At 39.5% G+C, this 17,511-nt stretch overlaps 1 long non-coding RNA gene across 1 annotated transcript; it reads right to left on the bottom strand.

The window, feature by feature from the left end:
- Positions 1–12,938: 12,938 nt before the first annotated feature.
- LOC146960812 (uncharacterized) lies at positions 12,939–14,328 on the bottom strand. Its single transcript, XR_015035358.1, has 4 exons — positions 14,274–14,328; positions 13,458–13,521; positions 13,237–13,364; positions 12,939–13,137 (listed from the first exon to the last, which is right to left on the bottom strand). It is a non-coding gene; the product is annotated as an uncharacterized LOC146960812 (long non-coding RNA).
- Between the last annotated feature and the right edge of the window lie 3,183 nt (positions 14,329–17,511).

Raw genomic sequence — 17,511 nt, 5'->3', positions numbered from 1 at the left:
AGGCTTAATAATGTCATGCCAGAGGAAAGAAAAACATGTTCACTGTAATTTCATTAGAGAAAAAGATGGTGATTTGAGAGGAGACCCTTGTCCATTATTCCTCTACTCTAATTGCAATTTAATAGTTTTCATGTAAAAGCATAATGTTGATGCATTCCTCAGTATTGTTCAATTAAATATATTTATTGATTAAGACCGCATTAGGAGTGTAACCCCTGGAAAATATCATAATTTATTAGCATCATTATTATTATCAGATTCAAACAAAATCAGCTTTTTTTCCCTCAACAGAAAAGACAATACATTAATGACAACAGACAGCAGCTTTTGAGTGGCTGTAGTGGACATTGTGATTCCCCCAAGAAATCACAGAAGCCTGTAAAAGCCCTCTTCTGTGTCAGCAGGGCAGACTGGGTGACTGTTCCTGGACAGTCAGACATCCTGACACAGCTGAAAAAGAAAAAGGGAAAAAACATAGTAAAGCGAGCATACAAAGCACTCCTCTGAGAGGTCAAAGCAAAGACAAGTCCCTCTTTCAGACAAAAAGAAAAATAAAAGCCTGTGTGTCTTTCAACACTCCTGCTTTAGCCAAAGTGCCCAAACTGTGTGAAATGAAGGGTCACAATGTAATAATGGTGATATTAAAAACTGTTATAATTGCCTCTCATTTCCATTTCAGATTTAAGCTGCGAAAATACAACCAGTAATGGCCCAGCCCTCACAGAAGCAATTTATTTAATCCTTATTCACTGCTGTGAAGTGGTGAGGAGAGTGAACACAGAGCAGGGGGCACTACTGAAGTTCTGAAATTTTTGCTTCATATATTCTTCTTTATATATTTCATGGCACAAATACTCAGTTTTTAACGTCCAAAACTAAGCAGCATAATATTTTGTAAGACTGTTAGCAGCTCTAGTGAAATGTCTACACGAGCACTTGTATCTTTAGTTCTCTCCATATTACAACGAATGAGGCTGAAAACAGTTTGGGTTTAGCCCAGGGAACTTATTAGCCGAGTCTCCCTGGTGGGTGGACTTCCAGGGAAAAAGGAAAGGAGGCTCTTCTTCTTCACAGTTGGCTGTAATGCCATGAGCATCCTCTGCTGGTAAAGAAACACTTCAAACACCCAGCCCCTAATGAAACACACCAGAGAGGCACTATACTAATTAATACACAACCTGCATGAATAACCCATATGTGTATACTCAGTGTTCAATCTCACATTATGATCACATCTTACACTGCAGAATACACTAACGAACACATACATAAACATGGGGGAATAGTGGCATCGGCTGTATGTATTGTCATGATGTATGCAGATGACAGCATATAAAACATCTGTCTATTTTTACGCAGTTTTTCTTTTTTTCAAATGAAGACAACAGCTGTAGAGGCAGGGGAAATAAAGGCAGGCATCATGTATGAGCCCTCCAGTTAGGATGTGCTAACTGTAACTAAAGAAAGAGAGCACATCACCATTACACTGGGTCAGGTGAAAACCTTGCAACTTTTATCAAAGAGGTTCCTTCAAAACTAACTATTAAGTCTCATTATTGATTATTCTCGTAATTATTCTCTTTTATTTTAGAAAATATGCCCACGACAATATCCCAAAGCACAGGAAAATGTCGTCAAAGGCTTCTTTTGTTAACTCATCACCCAAACACTGCAAGACATTCAGTTTAAGAGAACAGCATTTGAGAAGCTATAGCCGATAATGAATATAATATTCACTGACACAAAATAACCCTGTCAATGGGGATTAATCAACTAATTTGTAATGACATATAACATACACAGGTCTCCACATATTGTGCCTATGGCTTGAAATTTTGTATTATTGCCTAATTAACAGACATATTTGTCTAGTTTGTTTGTTACTGACTGACTGATAACTTGGCCGGGCCATGGGCTTATCATACATCTGTGTGTATGTTGGCCATGTAGACATTTTTCCACCAGTGAGAAGAAAAAAATAATAATACAACACTGTCAGGCAACGAGTGGTCTGCTTTCCATACAACCCAAATGTCTTGGCTGAAGGTCCAAAGCTACTCAAAGCAGGAACACACTCTAACTCACTGTCAACTTCTAGCTCTAATCAGCTTCGTCAGATGTCACAACTTTGCCAAAGAGCAATTCCCTGAAATCAATCATACGCCACTGACAGGGACTACTTTCAAAACTATTTTGTTTCAATATTTAATTTTTCAAAAAAAAAAAAACTGAACTGAAGAAAATACTCCAAAATATATATATTTTTTAAATGGTATAAGGTAACACCTGTGAACTAAAAACAAGAACAAGAATCAGTTCCAGTTTTGCAGCTGCTGCAACACATACTGTACTGTCTTCCCAAGATCCATGGCACAAAAGCTGCCTGGGCCATAAAACAGATCTCAGGGCCTATGAAAAACCACCATGTGGGTACAATAATAACTTATTGTCCACAGATACATGGGCTGTAGCAGTAATCTTCGGATCTCCTCAGTGAGGAAATATAGATACTTGTAAAAGCACTGAAGGGATTAGGCAGGGTTTTCTACCTCCTGCGGTACATGGCCCGAGTCATGCTGAGAGGAGCTCTGTGGAAGTCTGTTAAGGACAGAGAGGATTTGACCTAGCTGCTGCATTATTCTGATATGACCCAAACAAAGCCACACTGTTAGATTTTTCGCTGTGAATTTACAATAAATTATTGGATAAATTTTGCATGACTTTCACAATAAGGTTACTGTGAAATATGCTCACAGCAATTTACTGTAATTTCATATCTGTGATATTACAATGCATTGTTGTAAAAGCACAACTGTATACTGTAACTTTACAGCTTCAATGACAAAGCAATTACTGTGATATTACAGTACATTACTGGGGAATTACAAACTTTTGCTGTACATCATTACAACAAGGCCCTGTACATTTACAGTGTGTACTGTAAATGTAATGCACAAGTTCATAGTAATTTATTGTGAATTTACAATGTATACTGTGGAAGTCATATAAGTAATGCAGACAAAGTTTCAATTTACTGTTAGCCCAATGGCATATTTATTTACAAATAAAACATACATACATACAGTAAATGCCAAGATATTCAAGAATTCAAGAAATTCAACAGTTATAAACTTTCCAAAGCCATCTTAAAGGGATAGTTTACCCAAAATTGAAATTTCACTCATTATCTCCTCCCCCTCGTGTGGACTAAGGGCTGGGAGAAGTTTCAGAGTCCTTCGTGTCTTCTCTGAGTTACAGGGGGTCTCGGCGTAGCAGTGCATGTCCATATGACGGTTGCAAATGGATACCACTTTTCTTCGTAACAAAAAGACATACCAAAAAACATCCAAATACCTCCATGCTGCTTGTATGTAATGTCCGTCTTGTATTGAAGCCCCGAAATGCGAAATTGTCCCCCCAAAAATTAAATAAGTCTATTCTTCAAGCTTGTTTGTAGCGGAAGCTCCTCTTCCTGGTCCGTCAAATTTGGGCGAACCAGGATCTGTCCTCTTCCCAGTTCGTCCAAATTTGACAAACCGGGAAGAGGAGCTTCTAAAAGCTTCCGCTGCAAAACAAGCTTGAAGAATAGACTTGTTTAAGTTTTTTCAGGACAATTTCGCATTTTGGGGCTTCAATACAAAATGGACATTACATACCAGCAGCATGGAGGTATTTGGATGTTTTTTGGTGTGTCTTTTTGTTACGAAGACAGTTGGTATCCATTTGCAACCGTCATATGGACATGCACTGCTACGCCGAGACCCCCTGTAACTCAGAGAAGCCACTGAGGACTCTGAAACTTCTCCCAGCCCTTAGTCCACATGAGGGTGAGTAGATAATGAGTGAAATTTCAATTTTGGGTGAACTATCCCTTTAAAATACAGAGAAATTGTACAGAAACGTGGAATTCACTACCTAGCCGTGTCACAATAACAGTAAGAGGATAGGAATGAGGCCTACATGGCAAGATACGAGAAGGGAGAGAGCAATGAAGGGATGTCAGAAAGGGGTAGTTTCCTCAAAAGGGTGCTCACATAAGGGTTCATTGTTGTCCACTTCTTGGTCTTTGGTCCACTTCTTCCTCGATGTCCAAGAAGCACCTGTTAACAAGCAAACATAGTTTCAGTTTTAGATAGACTTATGTATTGCAGGCAGCATTTGTCAAGGCATTTTCCCATATCACACCCTAATAGACTTATAATCCAAACTTGTTGGATCTCCTTTGATCATTTGGAAAAACTAACCACATATTGGGATCTAAACGGTTACTTGCATGAAAAACATCAAGATTGCTGATCACTGAATTAGAAACCTATACTATAATATGAATTACAAGATCAAATCTGATCTTTATACAATACCTTTAGTGACTGTCCAGCGACAGGATACTCAAGGTTGAAGATGCAATAGCTGCTGAAGAAAGCAGGGTGGGCCCATCACATGTCCCTCGATGGATATCAGCCATCCAGAGGGCTTCATCATGTCACCTGAAATGAACCGATAAAACATCATGTGTTATGAGCACTTTGAGATCTGTTTCAAATATAAAGTGCTTCACAAATGTTCATTGTGGCCATGTAAATTCCTAGAATCAAAACAAAATACTGAGTTAGAAATGTCAATAAAAGATCCAAGAAACATTACCTTGAATGATCAAGCAGGCGGTGGTGGGGAGTTCTGCAGTATTGACGTCCACAGCAGTGGCACAGGGCTGTAACATAGTAACACACGATAGCAGAGATTTAATGTAGAATAAATATTGTTCATTGGTCAGAGGTCAATCATACAAGGTAATAAATTGCGTTAATCACTCATTTTGCATTTTAAATATTTGAATAAAAAATCTTACACTTCATCTTCAAGCATCAAATTCTCCTTTGGCTCTTTGAAGTAGGACATTAGGAGCAGCAGGATGCAGGCAGACTTGTCAGGGTCTGGATCACAGCAGGCCAGAACATCACGGATCTGGGTGACATCGATGTCCGTCAGTAGGGCTGTGGTGGTAGAAAATTGACATGACCAAGTATAGAGGGGAAAATAAAAAACGTAAAATTAATTTCACACATATCAGAAAATTATTATGAAGTTGTTTTTAAATGTTATAGCTGTTCTTTAAGGTATATGTGATCAATACGGCCGAGGGGTCCCACTTTCATTAAAAAAAGCCCAAACCCAACTATATCTGACCAAATGTTGAGTCATCATCCTTTATAATCTTATCATATGAACACTTTGGTTCAGTAAAAGCATAATGTACAGTACATTATTTACGTATTCAAATTAAAATAGTAAGAGGCTGCATTTGTCTGGTCCAGGCTGTAACGTTAGTAAATAGCAAAGCTAACGTGAAAAGACAGCTATCACTATTAGCAAATGCAGTGAGAGAACGTTCGACAATTTCGGGCACTTGCTAAAAAAATATAAACTGTGTCATGCGATACACGTTCATTTGAAAGTCAATATTATTATCATATTTAAAATGACATGGGTGTAATGCATGCAGCTCACCTTCTCCATTCAGTCCAGAAGAGAAAGGGAAAATGGCATCTTCAGGTTCAGTTGGTTCAGTGCCGTTATGTCATGTGACCAGGGAATATTTGAAAATACAATATTTCACTGTAATAATACGGTTGAATGCTGTAAAATCCTTGCATTTTTTACTGTGTTGCTGTGATATTACAGACATTGTTGTGATATAACAGGAGGTTTTTGATTGCAGTATTTAACTGTAAAATAACAGTTAAATGCTGTAAAATCAAAGGATACTGTATTTTTTACAGGTATTCATTGGGATATTACAGGGGAACTTAATTACAACAAGTTACTGTAAAATAATACTGTTAATTATTGTGAAATCCTGGTAATTTCTAACAGTGCACCAGCATGAGACCCATGTAGGGGGTTCAGTCTCTTTCTGTCTCTCCTTCTTCCTCCTTGCAATGTGACAAATATATCAAAATAGAACAATACAATACAATACAATACAATACAACCACAGTAAAATTAAGAAGCAATAAGTTCATAAATTGTTGATTATGTGAGCAATTAATCCAATATAGTATAGGTACCTTTTAAGCTCTTACAATTTCATATATGTGGTGACATGAACTCACTAAAAAGACACACAACGCAAGAGTATTATTTAAAAGAAATGTACGGCAGTCCTTTGTACCCTTTTTTCTCCTCAGACCTATTAGTTCACACTGCTGATGTACACATACAGCCATTAACCCTCTCAGTGATTGTCCTGAGTTAATTCCTAATGAAAAATAAATTGAGTTGCTCCCTACACTTTCATAACATTTCCTCTTCAGAATAAATGGGCCCCTTTATGAGAAAAGACACACTGTTGTTAATGATTTTATAAGCAGGGAGCCCACCTGACATCCTGTTTTCTATTACTGTTCTTTATTCAATTTGCAGGGCGCTCTGCAGGTGACCTAACCTATAAAAGGGCACTCCAAATTAAATTATCAGAGCTCCTTGAAATTTTATAAATTCAGAATCGGCCTCACAGAGGGATCTCATACCAGAAACTAATGGCTTCACCTTTAGCTTTGCATAAATCAATTGCACCAAAGGTTAGAACGCATCATGCCAGGCCGTATCAATGCAGTTTTTAACATCATAACATGTAGTAATTTTGGAAGTGTGAATGGCAGGTGTATGAGGTCATGTGCAAGAGACTTTGTATGTTTGCATGTGGACACCCACATATGATTAAATAACTATCTTAAAGACAGACACATAAAATAAATGTGTGCAACAAAAAGTAACATTTATATAAAAACTATAATATGACCATATTCTTTTATTTACAGCTCGATAACATATGGGTTTTGAGGGTTAATACATATCAGTTCAGCTCAACAAGAGTTGAAATAGTTAATTTATTGGGAACAAATCGGTAACAATAATTGATTAATCTTTTTAATCAAAATTGCTAGGGAGTCTGTGACTAACTGTGAATTGAATATCTTAAATATCTACGGTTTTGCTTGTTGACATACAAGACAAGCCATTTGAAGAACAATGTTCATTTTCCCTCATACGTAAATAAGATTAAACCAGATTAAATCAATTCATTAAAAAATAATCAACAGATTAATCAACACTGGAAGTAACTGTTTGTTGCAGCCCAAATGTAGATAAAATGCGCAAAATAAGAGAATCCAAAGATTTTTCAAATTGTTAAATGTGATCTGGGAGGAAATACCATTATAATACAAGGACTGAGTAAATAAATATGTGTCATGATTTTTTTTTTTTTTTGATAATTTTTCATCCAAGCAATTAAATCTATTTGAATACAGCTTAGGGAAAAAAGAAAAGAAAAAAAACTGAATATAAAAGCAATACTGATCATTTTATTTTGTTCATTTGTGGAAAGTGGGAAGCTCCGTCACCACAATAGGATCCCCTTTATCCTCGAAAGAGCATGAGCTCTTTCCAGTGTCATTTTGTTCCAGTCGGTAACCTAACAAGAGGTTGGTGGCACAAAAAAAGGCCCAATCAGTAACACTTGTTGCACCTGAGAACATGGAAATTTTAGACTTCTGTATGAGAGAAAATGGAAAACATTGTCTTGTAAAGAAGTCAGGAATATGTATAGGATCATTCAACTGTGTTCAATCTGAGTCAGGACAAATGCTTTTATGAAGCAGTCAAGCGTGAAGGAAATTCATTTGTAAATTGAACCCGATCTTTGGAGAAATTGCTCCCTTTTCAAATTCAAGTCCAGATGTAGAATTGACACAGAACAAAGTCTCTGTCATATATACAGCTGTGCAGGGAGTGGCATTATACTGTATATTATTTCCGTATTTGCAAAGTGCACAAAATGACACAGTCTTTTTTGCTGTATACAACTGCTGCAGGGGTTTGGTAGGACAATGACCAGTTTTCTAAATAAAAAAATGTATAAAATTAGGCTATATTGATTTGATGTTAAAAAAAACAATGTTTAAAAATAATTTTATAGAGTAACAGGAAACATATTATGTCCAATCATGTAAATGATTTGTTCTCCTCAAGACACCAGAGAGATACAGACAGAGGATCATGAGGTCCCCTGGGATTGGACGGTGGAAAATAAAAAGGGATCATGTATGGACGAAACCAATACTTAGCAGAATGTACTTAATAAATTACAGTCCATTATATGTGGATTACATCATCTTGGATTCATTCAGTATCCATATGATAGTTCACTAACTTTTGAGACAGCAACTCGGTTTTTACATATATTTTTAAAACTATAAAATAACATTAATACCGCAAATTTAATTTGAAGATTAGTAATATTTTTTTAAGATTATATTTGATATCTCAGTTGAACCTGAACATACATGTAATAGAATGAAGTAAAGAGAAAAATTATCAGTGTTTTAGGGACAGCACTAGTGCATGTATCAGGTTTAGATCATTTAATGCAGAAGGGTTTGTGCTGATTAAGATCATGACCATGTTGGTCAATAACCTTGTTTAGGCATTAAACAGTCTTCTCTTGAAAACTTAGACTCGGGTAAAGTAGCCGCCAGAAACAGATGAACAAATGCAATGTATTGATTATCCATCTACCCACACCCCCGTGAGACCTGACTACCTGACTTTTCACTTTACATCCGTCTGCCCAGGCCAGCTCATGTAGTGAGTGCCAACGTTGAATAAATTACTTGAAGGCAGTCCTGAGACATCTTACTTATGAGAACAGGACAGAGACGGATGGACAAACCAAAAACATACTGCCCTCACACCAATAGACATAGAAACTGGAGAAATATTCTCAGCATGACTCTGTACCAGAAAAGCCAATCACTGTAATTTACTTACTTGAACTTGCCAAACAAGTTAAGGTTAACAAAAATACTACTGAGCACTTTTTTTATTGTAAATGCACAGCACTTCCTCCTCTCAACTAAGGGAAATAAAACACCTTTTCATTATGGACTTTGTGTTGGTCGGTTGCACAGAACACCCTATGTCCAAACTGCAGACCGAGACAACTGACCCCATTTCACTTCCTCATAATCACACGCAGGAACTTTGATCTGAGGACCCACCCAATTACTTTTACATTTACGCCAAGTAGTTCCAAGTGTGTTATTAAAACATGCCAGATATTTCCAGGGACAATTTAGAGACTAGCGGCTTCACTGGCCTTGAGTGCTCCTGTCTAACAAATGTGAAACCACGAGTGACCTGATGAAGAGCTGGCAGGCTCGGAACCTTGTCCACTTTATATTAATTCAGAATAAAGTTCAATTTTTTTTTATTGGGAGCAGTTACAGTGTCACGAGTCTTTTTATCCCTTTTTGATCACATTTTTTGGACTCAGCACCTGTAACATGGATGTGCGTGTGTCTACCTCCCCTGGCCTTCAAACCCTGCAACTTTTAACCTTAACTTTGACCGAGGAATCACTGTTTGTATGCTGACTGTTTGGCTTTCTAACATTAGTCTGTAAATAGCATGTAGGCCTTTGGACATTTGTGGGTCAAAAGCTTTTCACAGAAACAGCAGATGAAAGTTTTCAAGATCCATATCCTTAAAACTGTGGTGAATTTCAGACCTGTTATCTGATTCATTGTATTACTCTGTAAACACAGCATTTACTGCTTGATGGCAATGTATATAAGTCAAATGACTTTTTACGTCTTGTGTGTACTGTTAAATTTCTCTAAATTGTCTTCACAATGAACTTTAAATCATTTCAGTTTCATTTTAGACTTGCAAATGAAGCTGAAAGAGTTGATGACTGTGAGAAAAAAAGGTATAAGTGATAGACTCGATACTTAGAGTAAGTTATATAACAATGAAGCCCTTGACACTACATATGACAGCCCTGTGGCACACTCCCCTGCTGAAGAGGAAAGTGCTGTCTGCTGCTTTCTTCCTTTTGTCTGCGTGTGGGAGGAAGCAGGCACTAACCTGAGTCCTGACCACCAGGCAGCTGCTTCAACCCAGAGTCAAACCCCTGTTGTCCTACTAAATTTCAGCATTTATGGGAATAGTACAGTGTGTAGGTGGTGAAGACACATTTATGGCATACTGTAACACACTTTGACATCACAAGTTCTGGACTTTCTGTCTGCTTTCACATCAATAGTAGTGCCAGTAAAGAAGCATAAACTAAACTTCACACAGTATCATTTTCAGCCAGAGAACGCTGCTGTTTTCGGTGAAAAGGATTTAAAGATCCACTAAACACTCTACCTGTGCAGTATAGAATGAAATAATAACAACAAGAAGCTGGGCAATGTTTTTTCCTTTTGCTGCTAAAGACAGATAACTCCCTCTCGGGTTGAACTTACATTCATTAAGTGACCTGACTTAAATGAATAAGAAAAATATTTCTGTGTATGTGCTGAATGTGTAATTAAACTATGTGTTTGCTAACAAGCTGACCACATCAATCTGAAATGTAGACTAGCCTATATGTCAGTTTTGTTTCCACTACTGGATTCAGATGCCCCCACTGTGGGTAACAAGTCACTTAATAAATGGCTAAAGTAATTACACATTTAGTGAAAATGAATATATGTGAATCATTGCCTTTCAAATTTAATTTCATCCTCACAAACATAAGTGGTGAGAAATCGCCTCCATCTAGCCACACATTAACTGTAGAAGAGATTTGTTTACAAATGAGCAGGATAAAGTACTGAAGCAATTTGCACCAAATTTGGTGGAGGCATGGCCATGGACCAGGGAAGACATAATAAAATGTTGAGGTATTTATCATTTAAATATGAATTTCATTTTTACCTCTTAAGTCTGCTTTTGTGGAGGTCTTAACTGTGTCTGAGCGCATCCTAGTTGATTTATTAGTAGTCACAAACCCTAATATCAAGCTCTCCACAGAGGAAAAAAACATTCACTAACTGGTTGTTTTCCTCTTGTAAACAAAAGACACACAAAAAATGTAAAATTAAACATGGTTGGCCTGAGCCTGATAGATACAAGGTTCACAAAATGATAATGCTTGTTAGCCTACTTATGCTACAAAACAGGCGTCAATTTTCTCTATTACAAAACAGGACACAACTATGCATCAACATTGTCCAGCTGTTGGTTTACTGACTGTAGCTCATAGACTGCCCCCCCCCCCCCCCCTCGTGGCCCAATTGTTGAAAAACGCGTGCTAAAGTGTCCCCTGGGAGCCAAAACGTGCGTTAAAGTGCCCTCTTGGAAGCCAAAATGTGTGCTAAAGTGCCCTCTAGGAGCCAAAACACATGCTAAGTACCCTCATGGGGGCGAAAACATGTGCTAAAGTGCCCTCTAGAAGTCAAAACGCGTGCTAAAGGGCCCTCTAGGAGCCAAAATGCGTGCTAAAGGGCCCTCTAGGAGCCAAACGCGTGCTAAAGGGCCCTCTTGGGAGCCAAAAACGCACGCTTAAGTGCCCTCTAGGAGCCAAAACGTGTGCTAAAGTGAACCTCATGGCAGCCAAAACGTGTGCTAACTACCCTCTAGGACAGGCATCACCAAATGGCGGACCTCGGTCCGGACCCGGACCGAGTGATGGTTCGATCCGGACCCGAGACCAATCTCTAATAAGTTAACATTTTCCTGGAGCATTTTTTTCCGACGGGACAGCGGGCTCAGCTATAGGTCAATACGGCAGCTTCACTCAATTGAGCCAATCAGATCGTTTGTTTACCCTGCGCGGCCAGTGCGTCCGAGAGGGAAAGAGAAAGGAGACGGAGTGATGACAGCCTGTCTTGCTCCAAAATAAAAAAAAGTTGATGCTGAAGTCAAAGGCGAGCCGCTGGGCGTTTGTGGCCGCCGCCGCCGCCTTGGTTAAGCACGCGCGCGCATGTGTGTGCGTGCGTGCGTGGGGGCCGTTCAGATGGGTCTCTTGTTGCGCGCACAAGCCCATTACTTTAATGTGCGCTCACAACCGAGAGCGACGCCGTAGCGGTGCGTATTCAGTGCGACGTGCTTGTTTCCTGCTTCTCCGCCGGTGTTGTGTCAGACCCCGGTTCTCCCTCGGTCTGTAAACTTTTTCACGCGGAGCTCTGCCCCGTTTGGAAGGAGAAGGAAGCCCGTATGTGGGAAGACATCGCTTCAGAGATTTAGAATGTGTGTTATAGAAGAGAAACACTTATTTCAGGACTACTGACTTGTATCACCAGAACAGAACAGACATATCCTGTGATTTTCAGCCTCCCTCCATATTTAATGGAGGGGAACAATACAATGATAGTGCAGCTATCAAGATGCTTTTGACACCTTGGCCTCAAAAAAAGAAAGAAAAAAAAAAAGCACCAAAAAAACAAACAGGGAAAACCCCTTATTTATTCTTTCTTGTTCTCTTTAATTGAAATACAGGCCTTAAATTAATTTGCCTGGGGGCTACTTTTATTCATGTTTTTTAAATTAAATTTTAAATTTTTTTTTAAAAGCTAGTTGTTTACTATACAAGTGCATTATGTTAAATGTTTCCTCCCAGATAGCAAAAACCTTTTGGCATCCTTTTGGCCCAAATCTGGCTGGTCATTTTGGCAAGATTATGGCCAGGCTTTCGGGCCCTAAATGGCCCAAAATAGGCAAGCCAAAAACAAACCAAAAGGAGGCCAAAACTCACCCAAAACTAATTGTGGCCTTCCAAAATACAGCCATAACTGCCCCAAAAGAGCCCCAAATCCCCAAAATCCAGCCAAAAAGTAGCCAAAACCGACCCAAAGAAAGCCCAAAAAGTAGCCAAAAGTGACCCAGAGAGAGGCCAAAACTCACCCAAAACTAATTGTGGCCCTCCAAAATACAGCCATAACTGCCCCAAAAGAGCCCCAAATCCCCCAAATCCAGCCAAAAAGTAGCCAAAACCGACCCAAAGAAAGCCCAAAAAGTAGCCAAAAGTGACCCAGAGGCCAAAACTCACCCAAAACTAATTGTGGCCTTCCAAAATATAGCCATAACTGTCCCAAAAGCCCAAATTTACCTTGCTGTGTGTCTATGTGTATTGAAAAAAAACAATAGGAAGATTAATATTATTTCATCATCTTTTTATTTTTGAATTTACTGTTGACTGACTCCAGGCTGGCAGGTTGCAGGTCCCCAGCCCAGTAAAACCATCACTGGTCTGTGCTATGCTTGCATCTGTGGTGGTAGAGCAGATGGGGTTTCTTCGTGTGGCATCTAAAGTGACACAGACAAAGAGAAAACAAACTTAACTTATTACTTCTACTGTAGTCTAAGAATGCTTTATTAAAGGCTTTATACAGTTATAAAACTCACCCACTTTAAGTTGTAACTTTTCCATTCATCCCTCGTCAGGTGTCCTTTTCTGTCTGGTCCTTTGGCTTTAAAATGCCCCATACCGTAACCTTCAAAGTGGCAGGCCCAGAAGGTCCAAGAGAGATGACCTGAAAATATTGAGAGAATTACCTACATTGATTTTCAAATCAACTAGCCCACCATTACATTGCCCTACTCTAATAAAATCAAAGGCAGCTCACCAAATCCTTTTAAATTTCAGGAAGAGGCTGGGTTTCCTTCCAGGGCCATCATTTGCTCAGTGTTCTGCAGAGGAAAATAGGATGTAAAAAAGTATGCATATTATGCTTATAACTGAAAAGCAACGAAGCAATTAAATCACAGATAATTAGATTTCTCCCCACATATGGCAGTGAATAAAGTGGGTTTAATATAACAAAACGTTTCACAGCAGTAGGCCTTTTCAGTCCAAATTGGTGGCAGCACTGTCACAACACCACCTAGTGGCAGTTAGAGCTTCTTGCTATACTCTTTGGCTTAAGTTTGGAGTTTTCTTTGTGTTTTCCTGCCTGGCAGCTCACTAGATTATTGCTAAAAAGCACAGCAACATGAGCAATGCTTTTTTGGTGGATACTTTCAACGCTAAATGGTAGGCTAGGCTATGACCTGCAACCTTCTAAATGGTAGGCTATGCTGCTTTCAGCAGATATTCACTGTAGGCTAAAGGAATGACTGATTGTTGCTAGCTAAATTAGCTACTATCTGTGCAAAGTGTAGTCACCAATTACATTAATTACATTAAACTATCTCATATACTCACTGCCAGTGTACTGTATCTATTAAGTTCTCTGTGCATGTCATTGATGTAGTTAAATTGAATGAGCTGGCTGTGCCTGTTTGCTACGAGTTAGCTCATAGCTCACAGCAGTTTTGCCATCGAAATAGGAAAAATTAACATAACTGTGCAGAAAACGTAAACCTTATCGGGTATTTAAACAAGGCAATGATAGAAAATCAGATTTTACTAAATTTAAATGTCTATAATATCATGTACATACCTCCGTGTTGATCAGCTTGAGAAAATGAAGTAGGAGGGCTGTCGTCAGTTGAAACTGTGTACAAATTCCCGCCGTTTGCTTGGTCTTTTGGCTATCCTTTGGCTTTACAAACACATGCCAAAACAAACCATCGGACGTTGCCGCCCTTTGCCCAATCTTCTGGCTTGCCATAAACATGCCATACCAACCCCTCTACTTGATCCCGCCTTTTGCTTCATCTTTTGGCTTGCCATAAACGTGCCATACCACCCTTCTATATTATCCCGCCCTTTGCCCAATGTCTTGGTTAACCAGATATATGCCATAACTCAGCCATATATTGCTGGCACCAATTTTGTCTATTAAGGCTAACCAAAACCATACCACATTTGAGCCAAAGGGCTTTCACAAAGCCAAAAGAAAGCCAAAAATGCCAAAAGGATGCCAGAATACAGCCAAAACATTTGCTATCTGGGCTGTGTTGAAAATTGACAATAGATATGAAAATGCACTTCGTTGATTTTATTTAAATGACATAGGGGTAGGCTATAGCTTATAAGACACCATTTGGACTTTATAAGGTTCGGACCTTTCACTTGGATGAAAGTTTAGTAACTGGACCTCAATGAATTTTAATTGAATACCCCTGCTCTAGGAGCCAAAACGGGTGCTAAAGTGCCCTCTTGGGAGCCAAAACACGTGTTAAAACAGGCCAAATCGACGTTTTGTAAACGTATTGATATTATAAAACAGGCCAAATCGACGTTAAAAAAGACCAAACGCACCATGTCGCTACAGTCTCACTCTTGTCATTTTCTGAAACTTGGCAGCCCTGAAAAGTGCCCTCTAGGAGCCACATCTAGGAGCCAAAACATAAAAGTGCCCTCAGGGAAGCCAAAACGCGTGCTAAAGTGCCCTCTTCAGTGGCGAGGACGCGCTAGTATGTGCCCTTATTTTCCTTTTCGCCCCTGCCCTTCAAAAAGTCTGTGCACGCCACTGGTAAAAGCTGTAGCTGCACGGTTGTGTTAGCTAGCTAGGCGGTTAGCTAATGTAGCCACGGTGGTGGCATGACACGAAAATAAAACATTCAGGGGTGGATTGGCCATAGGGAGTACCGGGAGTTTTCCCGGTGGGCCGGTCACTAATGGGCCGATAGGCGGCCGTTTTTAATTTATCTATTTATTTAATTTAACTTTTTTTTTCGCCACGCCTCGCCTCTCCCGGCCAGGGGAGAGAGACATGCATCGGCTCGGCCCACAGTGCTCATCTGCAGACTCAGCAGAGAGGTGACGATTGGCCCAGTGGCTTGTCTACCTGGCCCAATGGCCCTATGAGAGGCTACAGAGGCCCAGGAGTCCCACCCACGCATGTTCTAGACCCCCCCTCGTCCAATCACTTTTAATGATGAGGAGTCATGATGAGAGCGAGAGCGAGAGAGAGAAAAAAACAACACACCAGCGCACGAAAACGGAAAAGAAAAGTAAAAAAAAAACCGCAAAGGCAGCGCAGAAAAATGGAGGAAAGTAACAGAAAAAGAAAAGCTCTAGCAGCACAGACTGCTGTAAGTACAACAATTACGCAGATCAGGGGCCGCCTGGCCTGGCCTGGGCTAGAAGCACCGATGCTGCAGCTTCAGCAGCAGGTCCTTCACGTGAGTCTGAAGAGAGTGAGGCTTTATGGTGCAGGAGGAGGCTGAATAAATAAGTGTTGAGGAAGACTCTCCACCATGTGAAGGAGGTAGTGATAACCGTGTTAAGCAGGTATGTGCTTTCCAGAATGGTGTGGATAAACATTCATTAAAATACTGTGGTCCAGAACGGTTGCTATGAACTTTACTTGACATAATAAATAGCTATAGCTAATAACTCTGATGGTGTGGTGGGTTACAGCTAAATCTAAAGTATTGGAAAACAATAACTATATTCATATAGTATCCTGATTAATTGATTAGTTGCTTTTATTAAAGTGCCCTCACTCAAATTTGGTCATGAAGGACATTGAGCTAACAACTTAACAAATGCTTTCCATGTTTTTTTCAGTCAGTGTTTATGGTTTATTGTCCTTTCAACAGTTTAACATTATACAGTTAAAATTAATAAAACACTAATTAACTACAAAGTAAAACATCATTCTGCATACATAATACTCATGATGCAGTACACTAATTACAAGTATTTCTGGTCATGCTTCATTGTCTATACATTATGTTGAGCTGTACTGTCTTTCTAAGATAAAATTAGTGTTTGTCCATTTTTCAGATCATTGTACTATTGTTTTCCATACTTTAGCCAACTAGCCAAAGTTCTGATTGCATGCAGACCCATTAGGCTATGTGCATGTTATCTTGTCCAAACTTAACTTATTCCACACTATTCCTCTACTTTGTTGTATATTGTATATTGTTTAGTGTAGTGGTGTTATTAAGAGCTTGTGTGTTTGTATGTACATCAACGGTGCTAGTTGGCAAAATATCCGCGCGCAGATAGTGGGCCGGTCTGGACCAAAAAGTCCAGGGCCAAATTTTTGTCTCAGTCCACCCCTGAAAACATTCATTCATTCATTCATTCATTCATTGTAGCAGCTTAGCTAATTTAGTCATGCCTTGGACAAACTAACACCACGCACAACAACTTTCTAAACTTGATCTGTCTTGCAGGTCACTCTTCTTTTGAGACGCGGTTTATATAATGAATCCAGTGGAGAAACATCTGAAGGTCTAGGACCGCAGTTTTAGGACCGTTCGATTTACGTCACAGCGCCCCGACACCCCCAACGTTCGGAAGTTGCTGCGTTACTATGGAAACGGTCTCCGCTTTGAGTTTGAGTGGTTGGACAACGAAGAAAGGAGCTCTGTCGGCGCTACGGGACACAACTCTCGTAATACGGTAAGCAGTTGGCATCATTCACAAATTATGCGCACGGTAACAACGAAAAATTATTATATGAGCCTTTGTATGTGCCAGTGTAGCTAACAAAACTAGCAGTGCCCACCGTTTAATAGAGAGACAGCACACAGCAAGTTCTCCAACTTTCCTCTCGTCTGATTGTAAACAGTTAGCTAACTTACATTGAATTAGCTTAGCCTACCTGTCCAGCAGAAAAGCAGGCAACCTCTGCATCCCTTGTAAAAATCTTTCTCCCTCGTTAGTTCTGTCCACCTGAGAAAAGCTAAGGTGATATTTACTCTCATTTTATCCCGTCGTCGTCGGTCATGGAGTCTTTTTCTTTTCTTCGGTGACGAGGTTTTCCTCTCTGTTAC

Source organism: Trachurus japonicus, unplaced genomic scaffold (genome assembly GCF_045865225.1).
Source record: "Trachurus japonicus isolate A0001 unplaced genomic scaffold, Traja_1.0 AP029967.1".
NCBI classification, from domain to species: domain Eukaryota; kingdom Metazoa; phylum Chordata; class Actinopteri; order Carangiformes; family Carangidae; genus Trachurus; species Trachurus japonicus.
Note: the sequence above shows the minus strand (reverse complement) of the source record. Positions and strands in the feature narration are given on the sequence as shown.